Source organism: Bufo bufo, chromosome 1 (genome assembly GCF_905171765.1).
Source record: "Bufo bufo chromosome 1, aBufBuf1.1, whole genome shotgun sequence".
Lineage (NCBI taxonomy): Eukaryota > Metazoa > Chordata > Amphibia > Anura > Bufonidae > Bufo > Bufo bufo.
The window spans coordinates 793,069,956-793,087,632 of record NC_053389.1 but is presented as its reverse complement, the minus strand read 5'-3'; the positions used below and the strand labels follow the sequence as shown (position 1 = coordinate 793,087,632).

General features: G+C 39.3%; 1 protein-coding gene across 3 annotated transcripts in view; it reads right to left on the bottom strand.

Annotated features, from left to right (window-relative positions):
- The window catches only part of LOC120986450 (nuclear factor interleukin-3-regulated protein-like), a 30,115-nt gene extending 12,639 nt beyond the window's left edge, over window positions 1-17,476 (bottom strand). For 2 of the 3 annotated variants that reach the window (XM_040415037.1, XM_040415036.1), the window contains exons 1-2: window positions 17,071-17,169; window positions 52-181 (exon numbers count right to left, since the gene is read on the bottom strand). The gene's annotated coding sequence lies outside the window, so the exon portion shown is untranslated. Of the gene's footprint in view, window positions 1-51; window positions 182-17,070; window positions 17,170-17,411 lie in introns of those variants that run through there. The other variant, XM_040415035.1, reaches the window with a different exon arrangement.
- Window positions 17,477-17,677: the final 201 nt, after the last annotated feature.

The following is a 17,677-nucleotide window of genomic DNA, read 5'->3' as shown; positions in this document are numbered from 1 at the left end:
AGCCAGCACCCGCTCCATCACAGTGACATTATGGCAGTTCACGTTACCTACCTTTCTGGGACATAGTATATCACAGAGCACAGAGGGATTCAGGCTGGGGTTACACAGCAATCTTGCCCCCGACACCCATCGAGTGACCAGCCATTGAACTGAATGGGGTCACAGTGTAACTTGCAAGTTGCTGGAAAATGGAAAAAATACAGAAGTGTTAGATGTTTTGCAAACAGGAGATCCCTTTCTGTGACAGGCATATGCCCCGAAAAAGGTCCTGACGGGATCACCCTTTTAACCAGCACCCTATTGTTCAGGTAATAGGTGGAGGTCTCAATTACAAACATATTATGACACCCATGGACACGCTGGCTGTACAAGTACAGGATGGTCTCTGTTCTGTACTGCAATGGTATGAGACATGTCAAGAATGCTTAGGATTGCATCACACAGGTCACCTCAGTTTAGCTCACAGAGGATGGCCTAGACTGGTTACAATTGAAGCAAACCCTCTGCTGTGAGATGAATCAAATCTTCTTTTACAGCCTCTATTTGTAAACATAAATTTCCATTTACAAACGGAAAATGCAAATGTGATCGCACTCTGTAACCAGTACTCTGCCCTGCCTCCATGCTGGATGAGACATTGGTGTACATTTTGGCCAAAGCGTAATAAGCCACTCACCACGTCAAGGTCGCCTCACCTGAGTGGTCCCTAACACTAGTTCCTACCTGTTTATGGGCCATGACAGCCACACAAAGTCCAGGGAATGCAGGTCAGCATGCACGCCAAGCACACTCTGCTTTTAACCCCGTCCGGTGCCATTACAGCTTTCATCGGATCCAGGGATGCAAGTACCAACATGCATGCTGAGCCCACCATATACTTCTCCTGGAGCCAAATGGCTACTGGTAGGTTCTATATAAGCAGACTCAGTTTTATACTGACTTTAAAACCAGCCTCCAGGACAGATTGACTGGTCAGGTGTGCATGACTCAAAGATAAATTTCCATTTACTGACAGCAAGCGCAGATCTTTAAATAGCAATAATCAGTATGATAAAGTACGGGACAACTTATACGTTGCAGAACCTAAGACTGGACAATCTGTTTAAAGGGGTTGTCCAGCTGTTAATATTGATGACCTATCATCAGGATAGGTCATCAATATCAGATCGGTGGGGGTCTGACATCCCGCACCACCCGGCGATCAGCTGTTTGACAGGGAGGCGGTGCTCCATGTCAGCGCTGTTCCCTCTTTATTACACTGTCCTTCGCCTCGGCAGTGCAGTGTAATACAAGTACTCACTCTATTCAAGTGAACGGAGCGCGTGCTTGTAATTACACTACACTGCCGCTCCACAGGAGACGAGACCTAGGGTAAAGACGAGGAAGCGGTGCTCGCATGGAGTGCCACCTCTTCGTCTCACAGCTGATCGGCCAGAGTGCCGGGAGTCGGACCCCCGCCCATCAGATATTGATGACCTATCCTGATGATTGGTCATCAATATTAATGGCTTGACAACTCCTTTAATTAATATGTATACTGTGTATATACCTTCTATTTAGAGATGAGCAAATTTCTTGAAATTAAATGATTAGAAAATTTGATTCAGTTACAAAAAATATTAGACCCGAATGAAAAGTGCCCAATTGGCCTGAAAATTGGTTTATGACACTCTGAGGTCTTCTAGGACTCATATTTTTCTATCTTGTCTTTATCTCTTTTTTTCTTTCTCTCCCTCATTCCACTATCAAGCTCTTTAATGCAAAGAGGGCAGTAGTAACTAATGTCAGAGTGACACTGACATATATAGCTATGGGTAATACACATACACACAAGCATCCCAAAAGATATTTTTTTTTGGGAGCAGTAGCAGTACAGTACCTTATGGACAAGAGAAGGCTGTGAGGCTTTGCAGGGGTAATAGTAATGGCAGCAGTACCAGCACAGTATGTGAGATGTGTGGCTGAGTAGGGGTAGTAGTAGTGGCAGAAATAGCCACGTCAGCAGCAGTAGTACAGTATAGAGACAGTTTATATATTATCTATTCCTTAATGGATTGATGATTAAAAAAAACAATTGATTCAACTTACAATAATGAGTGCCGTGGTTTATCTTTATCGTAGTACAGTATAGAACCTGATGCATAGGAGATGTGTGTCTGTGTAAGGGTAGTAGTAATGGCAGTAATACAAATGGCAGCAGCAGATGTACAGTATGGAACCTGACGGGTGGAAGATGTGCGGCTGTGTAGGTGTAATAGTAATGGCAGCAGTAGCAGCAGAGTGTACAACTTTACAGACAAGGAAGGAGATGTGTGGCTATGTAGGTAGTAGTAGTGGCAGTTATAGCCACGGCAGCAGCAGCAGTACAGTATGGAACCTGACGGGTGGAAGATGTGCGGCTGTGTAGGTGTAATAATAACAGAGCAGTAGCAGCACAGTATGGAACCTGACAGATAAGGCAGGAGATGTGTGGCTTTGTAGATGTAGTAGTAATGGCAATAATAGCCACGGCAGCAGCACAGTATGGAACCTGACGGGTAGGAAATGTGCAGCTTTGTAGGAATAATAGTAACGGCAGCAGTAGCAGCACAGTATAGAACCTGACAGGCAAGGAAGGGGATGTGTGGCTGTGTAGAGATAGTAGTAGTGGCAGTTATAGCCGCAGCAGCAGCAGCAGTACAGTATGGAACCTGACGGGTAGGAGATATGCAGCTGTGTAGGCGTAATAATAACAGAGCAGTAGCAGCACAGTATGGAACCTGACAGATAAGGCAGGAGATGTGTGGCTCTGTAGGGGTAGTAGTAATGGCAGTAATAGCCACGGCAGCAGCACAGTATGGAACATGACGGGTAGGAAATGTGCAGCTTTGTAGGAATAATAGTAACGGCAGCAGTAGCAGCACAGTATAGAACCTGACAGGCAAGGAAAGGGATGTGTGGCTGTGTAGATGTAGTAGTAATGGCAGTAATAGCCACGGCAGCAGCAGTACAGTATGGAACCTGACGAGTAGGAGATGTGCGGCTCTGTAGGCGTAATAATAACAGAGCAGTAGCAGTACAGTATAGAACCTGACAGGCAAAGAAAGGGATGTGTGGCTCTGTAGAGATAGTAGTAGTGGCAGTTATAGCCGCAGCAGCAGCAGCAGTACAGTATGGAACCTGACAGGTAGGAGATATGCAGCTGTGTAGGCGTAATAATAACAGAGCAGTAGCAGCACAGTATGGAACCTGACAGAGAAGGCAGGAGATGTGTGGCTCTGTAGGGGTAGTAGTAATGGCAGTAATACCCACAGCAGCAGCACAGAATGGAACATGATGGATAGGAGATGCGCGGCTAGGTAGGAGTAATAGTACTGGGAGCAGCAGTTGCGACGGCAGCAACAGTAGCAATATAGTATAGAACATGATGGACAGGCAGACAGTGGCAGGATAGGGCCGGCAATAAATAGCTATTGTTAGCAATGGCAGATCTATTCATTGGCCGCTGTTCCAATCTGCCCCTCCAGAGTCCATGGGGTCAGTGAACAGGGTATGTGCCAGAGAAAGGTCCCAGTCTAGGAATAAATGAACCTAGTTGTTCAGGCGATGCGTATCCATTTGCTGATGTGCATCAGGTTGAAACAGCGAATGAAAAAACTGTTCTATCATGTTCATCAAACTGAATTAGCTGCTGCTGCAGCTTCTGCTACTTGTCATAGCAGAGACAGCAGGAGGTCTGTGACTCAGCGGGGGCAGAGAGGGCCTCCTGGTCCAATACGCGGGTGACAGGCGTCTGCGCAGCGAAAGCTGTGGTGGGCTGTGTACAGAGCATTTCTAGGTAATACAATTTTGCCTGGAGGGAGGGTGAGTGGGAGTGACGCTCTGCCCTGCTGCTATTGGGGACGGGAGGATGTCCATAGAGGAGGAGGCGGATAAGGACCTGGTGTGAGAACCAGGCAAGAACAAATCTGGAGGTGCCAATAGGACCAGGCCTTGTTGCTGGGGTGCTGCCTCGCTGCTGCTGCCACACAAAACATTGACATTGATTCATCTTTCCATCACATTATACACTGTGTGTTTTCTATGGTTACGACCACCCTGCAATCCATCAGCAGTGGTCATGTTTGGACACTAGGAAAAAGTTCTGGCCTCTCTGGTGGCCGGGACTGTGGGAATCCGCATATCGCAGCAGCTCCCGTCCTGGCCACCTTGTATCTGGGCTGCAGCGATGGTTAGATCCCCCAGGATACGAGCAGTGCATAACGTGATGGAAAAATGTATCCAGCAAAGGAAGCAATATGGACAATCACAATACATTAGTAAGTGCCTTGCATTAACTTTCTCTACATGATAAATGCCATTTGATGAAGTGAGACAACCTCTTCAAGAATACAAATTGCAAAACATAAATATAAAAAAAACATTAAAAAAAGAGGAAAAAAATGTTTCTCTCATTTAGACCCATAGCACCAGATTTCATAATCAACATTGTGTCATGGTAACAAACTAGTATGTCTATCCTTCCCACTTCTTGGCACAAACGCCCTCTCTAGTAAGGGCTCATTCTCACGACCATATTTATGGGTCCGCATTCATTCAGCAATTTTGTGGAATGGGTGCGGATCCCGGACAGCACATCGTGTGCTGTCCACATTCGTACTTCCATTCCGCCGCCCCGCAAAAAATATAGAGCATGTTCTATTCTTGTCCGTGAATAAGAATAGGCACTTCTATCCTTGAAATGCAGAACACACATGGCTGGTATCCGCGTTTTGCAGATCCACAATTTGCGGACCGCAAAACACATGCGGGTCGTGTGAACATACCCTAAACCTGCAATTTTTTCGAGGTAGTTATATATCGCTCCCATGAATCTCCATCTCATGTATGATGATTCTCGGAGCTCCATTTAGAGCAGTACAGTGCTGGTGGATTACAGAGAAGTGAGATGTCACTTGCTTGTGAGAGACCATCATCTACGTAAAAGTTTTTCTTCAGCAGCTATAGCTATTTATTGCCGGCCCTATCCTGCTGATGGGCAATCCTTTTCATTCTGATTGGCCAGGTACTTCATACCATAATTGGCGCAACCTGGAGACGATGCTGCTCCAAACAAGTGTACTTTCATTCTGTATTCTGCTGGCTCTGATCCGTATCTCCGTCCTCCCACCATAGAAACCTCAGGAAGTCTCTATCTTCATTCTTCACATGAAACTGGTGGAACATCTTTTCAACGTCACACATGACCGCTACGGGATACTTTCTGAATCTACAGAGTACTCCAGGCAGAGTGTTTGTAAGATCTGGTCCTTTTAATAGTTGATCGTTCAATGCAACACCATCATACTTTGCTGAGCAATCAAATACTACTCTAATCTTATAGTTTCTTTGAGTGGTAAACACCTTGATGTGGGATGTACCACACTTCTTCTTTAGGTTGGTTATTAACTTTCTCTGCATGTCCTTCTTCAAGGATACCTTCAATGAATTTCAAATAATCATTCTTGAGTTTGGGATCTCTTCTCATCCTTTTCTTCAAACATTTCAATCTTGCTAGGGCTGAATACTTTCTTCTAGAGTGTGTACGAACTTTATGGTTTCTTGGGATACACCCTTTTTTTTAGAACTTGTCTGCAAAGTCGGATTCAAGGATCTCGATTACTTTTGCTGGACTTACCGGTTGGTAACTCTTGGACAGATATTCGATGACACAATCCTGTCTTGAGTTTGCGATCTGCTGTTTTTCTCCAACAACACCCCATCCTAGATCAGTTTGAACAGCGTAGGGTTCACCCTTTCCTCCTGTGATTACCTTTTGTGGTACCAAGGCTTCAGGACAGTAGTAACCTATCAACAGTCCAACACCAAACTCCTTCAGCGGGGACATTTCATGAGATATGACAGATAGGTGCTCCCATTTATTGGCTGTTTCACAGGTATGTATGCGATCTCGATCTAGAGGTATATCGTCTTTTGTATAAGCTGGAGGTTCTTCATGTAATGGTGTAGGATGGCGTCCTTTGAAAATGCTGCTTGTGGCCTTTTTCTTACACTTCTTAGTAGGGCTACCTTCACACTGGCGTTTTGGTTTTCGTCCAAAACTGATCAGTTTTGCCCTAATGCATTCTGAATGGATAAGGATCCGTTCAGAATGCATCAGTTTGCCTCCATTTCGCCTCCATTCCTCTCTAGAGGCGGACACCAAAACTCTGCTTGCAGCGTTTTGGTGTCTGCCTGACGATGCAGAGGCAAACGGATCCGTCCTGACACACAATGTAAGTCAATGGGGACGGATCCGTTTTCACTGACACAATAGAAAACGGATCCGTCCCCCATTGACTTGCAATGGTGTTCAAGACGGATCCGTTTTGGCTATGTTACAGATAATACAAACGGATCCGTTCTGAACGGATGCATGCGGTTGTATTATCTGAACAGAAGCGCTTGTGCAGATCCATGACGGATCCGCACCAAACGAGAGTGTGAAAGTAGCCTAACATGGCCTTTTCTTAGACATCCAAAACACAGTTGGTTATCAAGTATAAATTTCTTCTTTTCTTCTGGGGACTTCTCCTTTAATTGGCACTTGTGTATGGAGTGGTTCTCTCCACAGAATATGCACTTGAAGGTAGTCTGAAGATTTGTCACTTCTGTCTCTCTATTGATCCCAGTAGTAACTTTGAACTTGATCTCGTATGTATCTGGACCTTTAGCTGCTGTGGTGGTTGCAAAGCTAGTTGCTCTTGCACGTTTTATCTCTCTTGAAGGCCTTTCTTCAAAGGATTTTAAGACGTAAGATGATGTTACTGGAATATATGCTATACGTGTTTCCTTATTGATGAACTCAGAGAACTCTTTAAAACTTGGGAAATTCTTGCCTAGATCTAACTGTTCAGTCACATTGCGATTCCATCTAGAAGCCACTTCTTCAGGTAGCTTGGCTAGCATCCTCTGGTTTTCTAGATAATTGTTCAGTACTTTCAGTCCTTGAACATGTGGGATGGCATTGCTGTATAATTGTAGGAAGTCACCATACTTTTGGAGTTTGAAGTGTTCTTTAGGACCTATTTTAGGCCAGTTATTCAGTTTCTCTCTAAAGGCTCTTTGTACTAAGAAAGGATGACCATATCTTGCATTCAATTTTCCCCAAGCTTGCTTGTAGGCTTCTTCGTCTTTTCTATAGAAGTTACCTTCAAGATTTTCCTTGGCTTCTCTACCAACATATCTCTGAAGGTAGAATAACTTGTCAACTGGACTGAAGCAATGATGCTCACATCATCTCAAAACTTGCCTTCCACTCTATGAACTTCAGTACGTCTCCTGAAAATACAGTAGGTTCCAGAACGGGAAGTCTAGCTAGGACTGTTCTCTGTTGTCTTGCTGGGACAATGGTTTAAACACTCTCCTGAGCATTGCCGTGACATCTAGGAATAGAATCATCCGGTTCTATTTTCTCACTTTGTTCTGAATTAGGTGAGTTCCTTTCTTTATCCTTTCTGGTAGAGATAGAGAGTAAATTCACACACCCTTTTCCTGACACCGGACTAGGCCTCTCTTTGTCTTTCTGAGCAGGGATGAAAGGCTAATGACTTATTTCCTCACTAAGTGCTGGAGATTTCCTTCCATTCTCCTGGGAGTATGTAGGAAAGTAGAAGTCTGCCTCTTCACTTAGTACAGATTTGAACCTATGACTACTCTGATTCATATCCTCTTCGTGTACTCTGAGTCTGGCTTCTATTATCTTAACTTCTTTCTGCCTTTCCAGACTTTTCATCTGTTGGCGCTGTGCTTCCATTTAAGCTTCTATTTGATGGCGCTGTGCCTCCATTTCAGCTTCCATTTGATGGCGCTGTGCTTCCATTTGACAGCGCTGTGCCTCAATGGCAGCTTCCATCTCAATTTCTGCTCTCTTGACAGCAAGTTCAGCTAATTCCTTTCTTTTGCCTGAAGTACTTCTGCTAGCAAAGGAAGTTACATTTGAGATTGTGGTTCCACCTAAGGACCTAGCATAGTCTCTCATAAAAAGCTCACTCATTCTACTTCTTGCTTTAACTTCATCATAGTTAGCTGCAGATGAAAGTTCTCTTATGAGCTTTACTAAATCTTTAGTGACCGCAGTACATGTGTCCATGTTCCTTACAATATCCTGGGAAGGTGTTGTTGACATATGCTGCCATAAGCTCTGATTCAGATTCTTCTACCGTCTCTACCATATCACTCAAGTTCCTTTTTATACTTCCTTGTTTTAGCTTTCCACGAATGCCTCTAATGTATAATTTCCACTTATCATACATTTGGGCAAACTTTTTCTCCTTTAATGCTGCTTCTTGCTCCAGATTTTCCAGCATCTTTGGGGTTGGTTTTCTGGCACGTGATGAACGTCTTAGTTCACTTGTTTGTACTAGATTTGTTTGAGGCAAGACTAATGCTGCATCAGACTCTTCTAACTCGGACAGGTTCTCTTGCTCTTACCCCTCTACTCTATCTATCTTTGTATCCTCTAATAGTGACATGGTAATACTAGGCTCAGAGATTTTACTTTAAATGCTATAACAATCAATAAGAATATTAAAGGAGCTTTCACTTTAAAGGCAATATTGATAAATACAGAAATAAATGACTTTCACTCTAAAAGCAATAGCAATAGATGCAGGCAATAAATCACTTTCACTTTAAATGCAATAGAGTCCGTGTATTACAAACTGTCCTTTGTCTTTTATTCCTGAACACGAAAATGTCTCTTCATGCCAAAACCTATGTACAATAATAAGTAATAAAAGGAAAGCTCTGACCTTATTCTGAAGAGCAGGAACAAATGTCAGTCTTAAAGGAGACGTGTCTTTTCTTGCTGTGATGCGATGCTCTGCGCTGACTTGCGATGCTCTGCGATGACTTGTGATGCTCTGTGCAGACTTGCGATGCTCTGTGCAGACTTGCGATGCTCTGTGCAGACTTGCGATGCTCTGTGCAGACTTGCGATGCACTGGCTCGGATACGCTGCTGCAGGCTTTGGTCTTAGTGGTGGGAAACTAGCTGGCTGCAGTACGTGATCTCTCCGTGGATAGCGGTGCGGGCACTCTAGCTCTGGACTTTGGCCTCCCACCATGTGTTTCTTTCTCTCTCTAGGGATCGCAGGAGGGTTGGCACTCTTTCTGCAGTTTGACTAATGCACACGTTCTATGGCCTCTATGGTAGCTCCGCTGAGGTGTTTTTGCTTGCTCACTCAAGGAACAGTTGCTGCGCGGCGGCATAAGCCAGCGCTCCGCTGCTCTAATGCACTCTTTACTGTGTAAGTTGAGGAGCGCTATTGCTTCGCCCCAATAGTTTCACTGTCGCAGGCGCAGCACTATATAGTGCCTTTTGCGCTGTGGCATTAGAAGAATTTTGATATCTCTGACTTTTAGTCTAACCAGACTGTCTGTTACTCTGTAATTCCTCTAGCGCCGTTCTATGGAAGCAGTATTTTTAAAGAGCACACCAAATGCTTGAAATAACTTCTTTATTAACTTCAACTTTTCTTCATATATAACACTGCCACCTCCGCAGCAGATAGTCCATGTGCAAAACAGGTGTTGAATAAAGTTTCATAAAATGGCGATAATGCATAAGATGGTGGTTCAACTGTTCAATCTTGTCATTCAACATAAAATGGTGGATATATTTCTCTCTTCAGTATCTGTACTCTCACTTTAAGTTATTTAGGCACTTTATGATCTCTCTGAGAGGTATATCTGAGGTTAACCAATAGTTCACTTGCTCTACTTGGTTTGCAATTTGCGCTATATAATTGCTTATGATCTAGTATGAGCAGTTCGCATTTGTATGCAATTTTGGATTGTATTATTGTATGGCTCAGTAGTTTGTTTGTATGGTGGAACTGTAAGTAAACATACATATAACCAGTTCAGTATACAGTTCTAATCACTATATTAACAATAGGAACTTATATAACTGTTTTAAATACCTATTTTGGCCTCTCTGCTCTTAGTGGAGTGTGTGTCTGTTCAGCTCCTCTCTTTGATGAATAATGATTTCAGCAGCTCCTGCTAGGGGAATTTCCCACACAAGCTGTGTGTGAGGCTGGCTGTAATTGGTCAAAACTCCTGGGCTGTGTGAGGCTGGCTAGGATTGGTCAAGACTCCTGCCCAGCAACAACAGTTTAACTCTATGCTTTCTGTTGTTTCTGCTGTGTCATTGAGCTTATTTTACATTATATAATGAATCTTAAAGGCATATTATCTTTTCTGCTTCTGTGAAGACAATATATATAACAGTTATATGGCATCCAAACATTAAGTCACAGTAAATAACTCTGCTTTTGTCTTTAACTTGTAAACATAGGAACTGTGTTAAGGTTATTGGCAGGTCTAGCTGTATAAACACACAAGCTATATTAGCAACCTAGGACAGGTCTTAGCTGGCCAGCTACAAGCTGTGCAGCTGAAAAGGGGAATAATATGGCTGAAAGAGAGATAAGGGAAAACCAAAAAAGACCTGCTCCTTCACAGTTATGATTGTACAATGAAGCACAGCCATTATGCAAACTTTGTATGAAAAATTTGGTACGCCTTATACAAAAAAAAAAACATACTTGGAATTATTCCTACCATTATGAATACCATATAATAATAATCGTAGATCCTGATTTGCTACCATAAAAAATGCTTTACCTACTAAAGTTTTCATTATATCCCCTCTCACGTAATATCACGTGACATTACGTAACATCTATTCCACAGAAAACATGGTATTCAATATGTATTCAACGTATTAAGATGATTTTCATTTATATAATTAATACATTCATCAAATTGCTCTTTTGTACCTGACAAGACCACAACCATATAATCTATAAATCTTCTCCAATATTTTATTATTTAATATAGTGATTTTGTATATTGTAGTACAGGTACATCCAGCTGTTCCCATCGCCATACCCCAAAATGCATTGCTATTCAAAACAAACTGCAATCCTTCACAGACAAAGCCGATGCACTGGTCACTTTTATCTGCCCTCTGCAAAAAAAACTTTCATGCTACTAATACCGGATCTGCCTGTACAGACTTACAGGTGCATAGGTATCAATATCAGATAATTGTCGAATTGCCTTTCCATGTAATATGATTTTTCATTTTTTTATTTGTAATTTTTTTGTCAGCTAGCTTTTTTGCAATATCATTATTAAATTTCAATTCTGTCAGAGCAGCTGTTTCTGATATTGTGATGTTACGTGGGGCTACAGGAATTATTTTCCCCAATAACAGCCTACTAAACATTTTACAAAAAACTGCCTGGTGACAGGGGGGGGGGGGAGGAGTGAACCATGTGGACCACGACAGTACACGGCTGAGATGGAATTTTTATTTTTTTTAAAGGAAATAATTACGGTATTTTCATCATCAGTTCCAGTGGAATCCGCTAAGAGGTACGTCAGTGCCAGCAACTTGGCCAGGTGGGAGTTCAGTTTGCACACAAGTGGATTACTGCTTCCGAGACCACACATTCTTTTATGGATGACTGACAACGGAGCAGAGGAGGCGCAGGAGAAACAGTGGCTGATGATGTTGACGGTGATGACAATTTGGTCAGACTGTTATACTGACATGGGGAGGAGAAGGATGGTCTTGTTCGCACATCTAGACAGTTTGATTGAATTTGAGTCCACCACAGTATATTACGGGTCAGGTACAAAACTCTGGTAAATGGAGTTTTTGGAAGACAATTTTCATTACTATTTTTGGGAAAAAATTAACACTTGGACAGAGTTCAATACAATGTGCGTTAGGGGTAATGCACGTGACTGTGGTAAATGCATTTCTGGAAGATCATTTTCACTAATGTTTTAGAAAAAAGAAAAATAGCATTTGGACAAAGTCCAATACAGCTAACCACATGGGACCACAATACCACTTCCAACACCCGAGCTTGCCTGAGATCTGACACAGCTTGTTAGTCCACTATTATGACATGCAGTAACTGTGACACAAACCAATATGTCAGGTTACGGTAGGTACACTAGTTTGTGCCAAATAAAATTTTTGTAATAAAATTTTCAATAGTTGTTTACAAAACTGCAGCTAATATATACACTGACGGTGATGCTGTGAAATATATTATCTGTACATTTATAAACTGTAGAAGCTTTGCAACTGATTTTTCGGAAAAAAGCACAACATAGCAACCTCTGCGACCAAAATATATATGCTGCTTCCTGGTGATGCACTAAAATAGGTTTATTGCACACTTACTGAATAAACTGCTGAAAAATTGCAAAATGTTTTTGGAAAAAACAGGTGCAATTACAGTTTCCCACTGTGCGACAAAATATTGTTCATACACTAAAATACGCTTATTGTAATACTTACCTAAACAGTAGAAGCTTTGCATTAGTTTTTTTTTTTTTTTTTAAATGCCTAATTCCTGCACAGAAAAATAGTACTGTCTCTTTATCATTATACAGTGCAGTGTGATTATTATCAGTGTATAGATACTACCATTATACAGTGTGATTATTATCAGTGTATAGATATCACCATTATACGGTGTGATTATTATCAGTGTATAGATACTACCATTATACAGTGTGATTATTATCAGTGTATAGATACTACTATTATACAGTGTGATTATTATCAGTGTATAGATATTACCATTATACGGTGTGATTATTATCAGTGTATAGATACTACCATTATACGGTGTGATTATTATCAGTGTATAGATACTACCATTATACGGTGTGATTATTATCAGTGTATAGATACTATCATTATACAGTGTGATTATTATCAGTGTATAGATACTACTATTATACAGTGTGATTATTATCAGTGTATAGATACTACCATTATACGGTGTGATTATTATCAGTGTATAGATACTACCATTATACTATGTGATTATTATCAGTGTATAGATACTACCATTATACGGTGTGATTATTATCAGTGTATAGATACTACCATTATACGGTGTGATTATTATCAGTGTATAGATACTACCATTATACGGTGTGATTATTATCAGTGTATAGATACTACCATTATACGGTGTGAATATTGTCAGTGTATAGATACTACCATTATACGGTGTGATTATTATCAGTGTATAGATATTACCATTATACGGTGTGATTATCATCAGTGTATAGATACTATCATTATACAGTGTGATTATTATCAGTGTATAGATACTACCATTATACGGTGTGATTATTATCAGTGTATAGATACTACCATTATACAGTGTGATTATTATCAGTGTATAGATACTATCATTATACGTGTGATTATTATCAGTGTATAGATACTACCATTATACAGTGTGATTATTATCAGTGTATAGATACTACCATTATACGGTGTGATTATCATCAGTGTATAGATACTACCATTATACGGTGTGATTATTATCAGTGTATAGATACTACCATTATACAGTGTGATTATTATCAGTGTATAGATACTACCATTATACGGTGTGATTATTATCAGTGTATAGATACTACCATTATACGGTGTGAATATTGTCAGTGTATAGATACTACCATTATACGGTGTGATTATTATCAGTGTATAGATATTACCATTATACGGTGTGATTATCATCAGTGTATAGATACTATCATTATACGGTGTGATTATTATCAGTGTATAGATACTACCATTATACGGTGTGATTATTATCAGTGTATAGATACTACCATTATACAGTGTGATTATTATCAGTGTATAGATACTATCATTATACGTGTGATTATTATCAGTGTATAGATACTACCATTATACAGTGTAATTATTATCAGTGTATAGATACTACCATTATACGGTGTGATTACTATCAGTGTATAGATACTACCATTATACGGTGTGATTATTATCAGTGTATAGATACTACCATTATACGGTGTGATTATTATCAGTGTATAGATACTACCATTATACAGTGTGATTATTATCAGTGTATAGATACTACCATTATACAGTGTGATTATTATCAGTGTATAGATACTACCATTATACGGTGTGATTATTATCAGTGTATAGATACTACCATTATACGGTGTGATTATTATCAGTGTATAGATACTACCATTATACAGTGTGATTATTATCAGTGTATAGATACTACCATTATACGGTGTGATTATTATCAGTGTATAGATACTACCATTATACAATGTGATTATTATCAGTGTATAGATACTACCATTATACTGTGTGATTATTATCAGTGTATAGATACTACCATTATACAGTGTGATTATTATCAGTGTATAGATATTACCATTATACGGTGTGATTATTATCAGTGTATAGATACTACCATTATACAGTGTGATTACTATCAGTGTATGATACTACCATTATACGGTGTGATTATTATCAGTGTATAGATACTACCATTATACAGTGTGATTATTATCAGTGTATAGATACTACCATTATACGGTGTGATTATTATCAGTGTATAGATACTATCATTATACAGTGTGATTATTATCAGTGTATAGATACTACCATTATACGGTGTGATTATTATCAGTGTATAGATTCTACCATTATACAGTGTGATTACTATCAGTGTATAGATACTACCATTATACAGTGTGATTATTATCAGTGTATAGATACTACCATTATACGGTGTGATTACTATCAGTGTATAGATACTACCATTATACAGTGTGATTACTATCAGTGTATAGATACTACCATTATACGGTGTGATTATTATCAGTGTATAGATACTACCATTATACGGTGTGATTCTTATCAGTGTATAGATACTACCATTATACAGTGTGATTATTATCAGTGTATAGATACTACCATTATACGGTGTGATTATTATCAGTGTATAGATACTACCATTATACATGTGATTATTATCAGTGTATAGATACTACCATTATACAGTGTGATTATTATCAGTGTATAGATACTACCATTATACAGTGTGATTATTATCAGTGTATAGATACTACCATTATACGGTGTGATTATTATCAGTGTATAGATACTACCATTATACAGTGTGATTACTATCAGTGTATAGATACTACCATTATACAGTGTGATTATTATCAGTGTATAGATACTACCATTATACGGTGTGATTATTATCAGTGTATAGATACTACCATTATACAGTGTGATTACTATCAGTGTATAGATACTACCATTATACGGTGTGATTATTATCAGTGTATAGATACTACCATTATACAGTGTGATTATTATCAGTGTATAGATACTACCATTATACGGTGTGATTATTATCAGTGTATAGATACTACCATTATACAGTGTGATTATTATCAGTGTATAGATACTACCATTATACGGTGTGATTATTATCAGTGTATAGATTCTACCATTATACAGTGTGATTACTATCAGTGTATAGATACTACCATTATACAGTGTGATTACTATCAGTGTATAGATACTACCATTATACAGTGTGATTATTATCAGTGTATAGATACTACCATTATACGGTGTGATTATTATCAGTGTATAGATACTACCATTATACGGTGTGATTCTTATCAGTGTATAGATACTACCATTATACGGTGTGATTATTATCAGTGTATAGATACTACCATTATACGGTGTGATTATTATCAGTGTATAGATACTACCATTATACGGTGTGATTATTATCAGTGTATAGATACTACCATTATACGGTGTGATTATTATCAGTGTATAGATACTACCATTATACAGTGTGATTATTATCAGTGTATAGATACTACCATTATACGGTGTGATTATTATCAGTGTATAGATACTACCATTATACATGTGATTATTATCAGTGTATAGATACTACCATTATACGGTGTGATTATTATCAGTATATAGATACTACCATTATACGGTGTGATTATTATCAGTGTATAGATACTACCATTATACGGTGTGATTATTATCAGTGTATAGATACTATCATTATACAGTGTGATTATTATCAGTGTATAGATACTATCATTATACGGTGTGATTATTATCAGTGTATAGATACTACCATTATACGGTGTGATTATTATCAGTGTATAGATACTACCATTATACGGTGTGATTATTATCAGTGTATAGATACTACCATTATACGGTGTGATTATTATCAGTGTAAAGATACTACCATTATACGGTGTGATTATTATCAGTGTATAGATACTACCATTATACGGTGTGATTACTATCAGTGTATAGATACTACCATTATACAGTGTGATTACTATCAGTGTATAGATACTACCATTATACGGTGTGATTATTATCAGTGTATAGATACTGCCATTATACAGTGTGATTATTATCATTGTATAGATACTATCATTATACAGTGTGATTATTATCAGTGTATAGATACTACCATTATACGGTGTGATTATTATCAGTATATAGATACTACTATTATACAGTGTGATTATTATCAGTGTATAGATACTACCATTATACGATGTGATTACTATCAGTGTATAGATACTACCATTATACGGTGTGATTATTATCAGTGTATAGATACTGCCATTATACAGTGTAATTATTATCAGTGTATAGATACTACCATTATACAGTGTGATTATTATCAGTGTATAGATATTACCATTATACGGTGTGATTATTATCAGTGTATAGATAATATCATTATACGGTGTGATTATTATCAGTGTATAGATAATATCATTATACGGTGTGATTATTATCAGTGTATAGATACTACCATTATACAGTGTGATTATTATCAGTGTATAGATACTACCATTATACAGTGTGATTATTATCAGTGTATAGATACTACCATTATACAGTGTGATTATTATCAGTGTATAGATACTACCATTATACGGTGTGATTATTATCAGTGTATAGATACTACCATTATACATGTGATTATTATCAGTGTATAGATACTATCATTATACAGTGTGATTATTATCAGTGTATAGATACTACCATTATACAGTGTGATTATTATCAGTGTATAGATATTACCATTATACGGTGTGATTATTATCAGTGTATAGATACTACCATTATACGGTGTGATTATTATCAGTGTATAGATACTACCATTATACGGTGCACTGTCTGGAGGTGGAGTACCGTGTATTGTACTGGTGTTCAGTTCCCAGCGCTCATCTCTCTTCTCCTCCAGTATTGAGGTCAGGGCGAGCTGGTTCTGTAACATGCTGTAACATTAGCTGCGCTCAGACGAGAAGCCGGAGGGGAACTTACGTAACCCGCAGAGGAAAACAGAGCAGCCATTTGTAGAGCAGCCGTGTGATCTCCCAGGGTCACTGAAGGAAGGACAGGGCTGTCTGAATAACTACACATTGCGTATAAGAATCCGTAGCTATCATACCTGTACTCAGTGACATTTCTCAATGGATTGTTCTGAGCTTATGATATACCGTGTCTGTGTGTCTGGAACATGTGTGATGTCATAGAAGTAACAAGGTACAGCCGCTGAACAAGTGTTGTCTGAGATTGTCAATAGCTATGTGACATGGAATCTGCTCCTCCCACCACAGGGTGACACAGACAGGAGGGAGGAGCTATGTGACATGGAATCTGCTCCTCCCACCACAGGGTGACACAGACAGGAGGGAGGTGCTATGTGACATGGAATCTGCTCCTCCCACCACAGGGTGACACAGATAGGACGAGGAGCTATGTG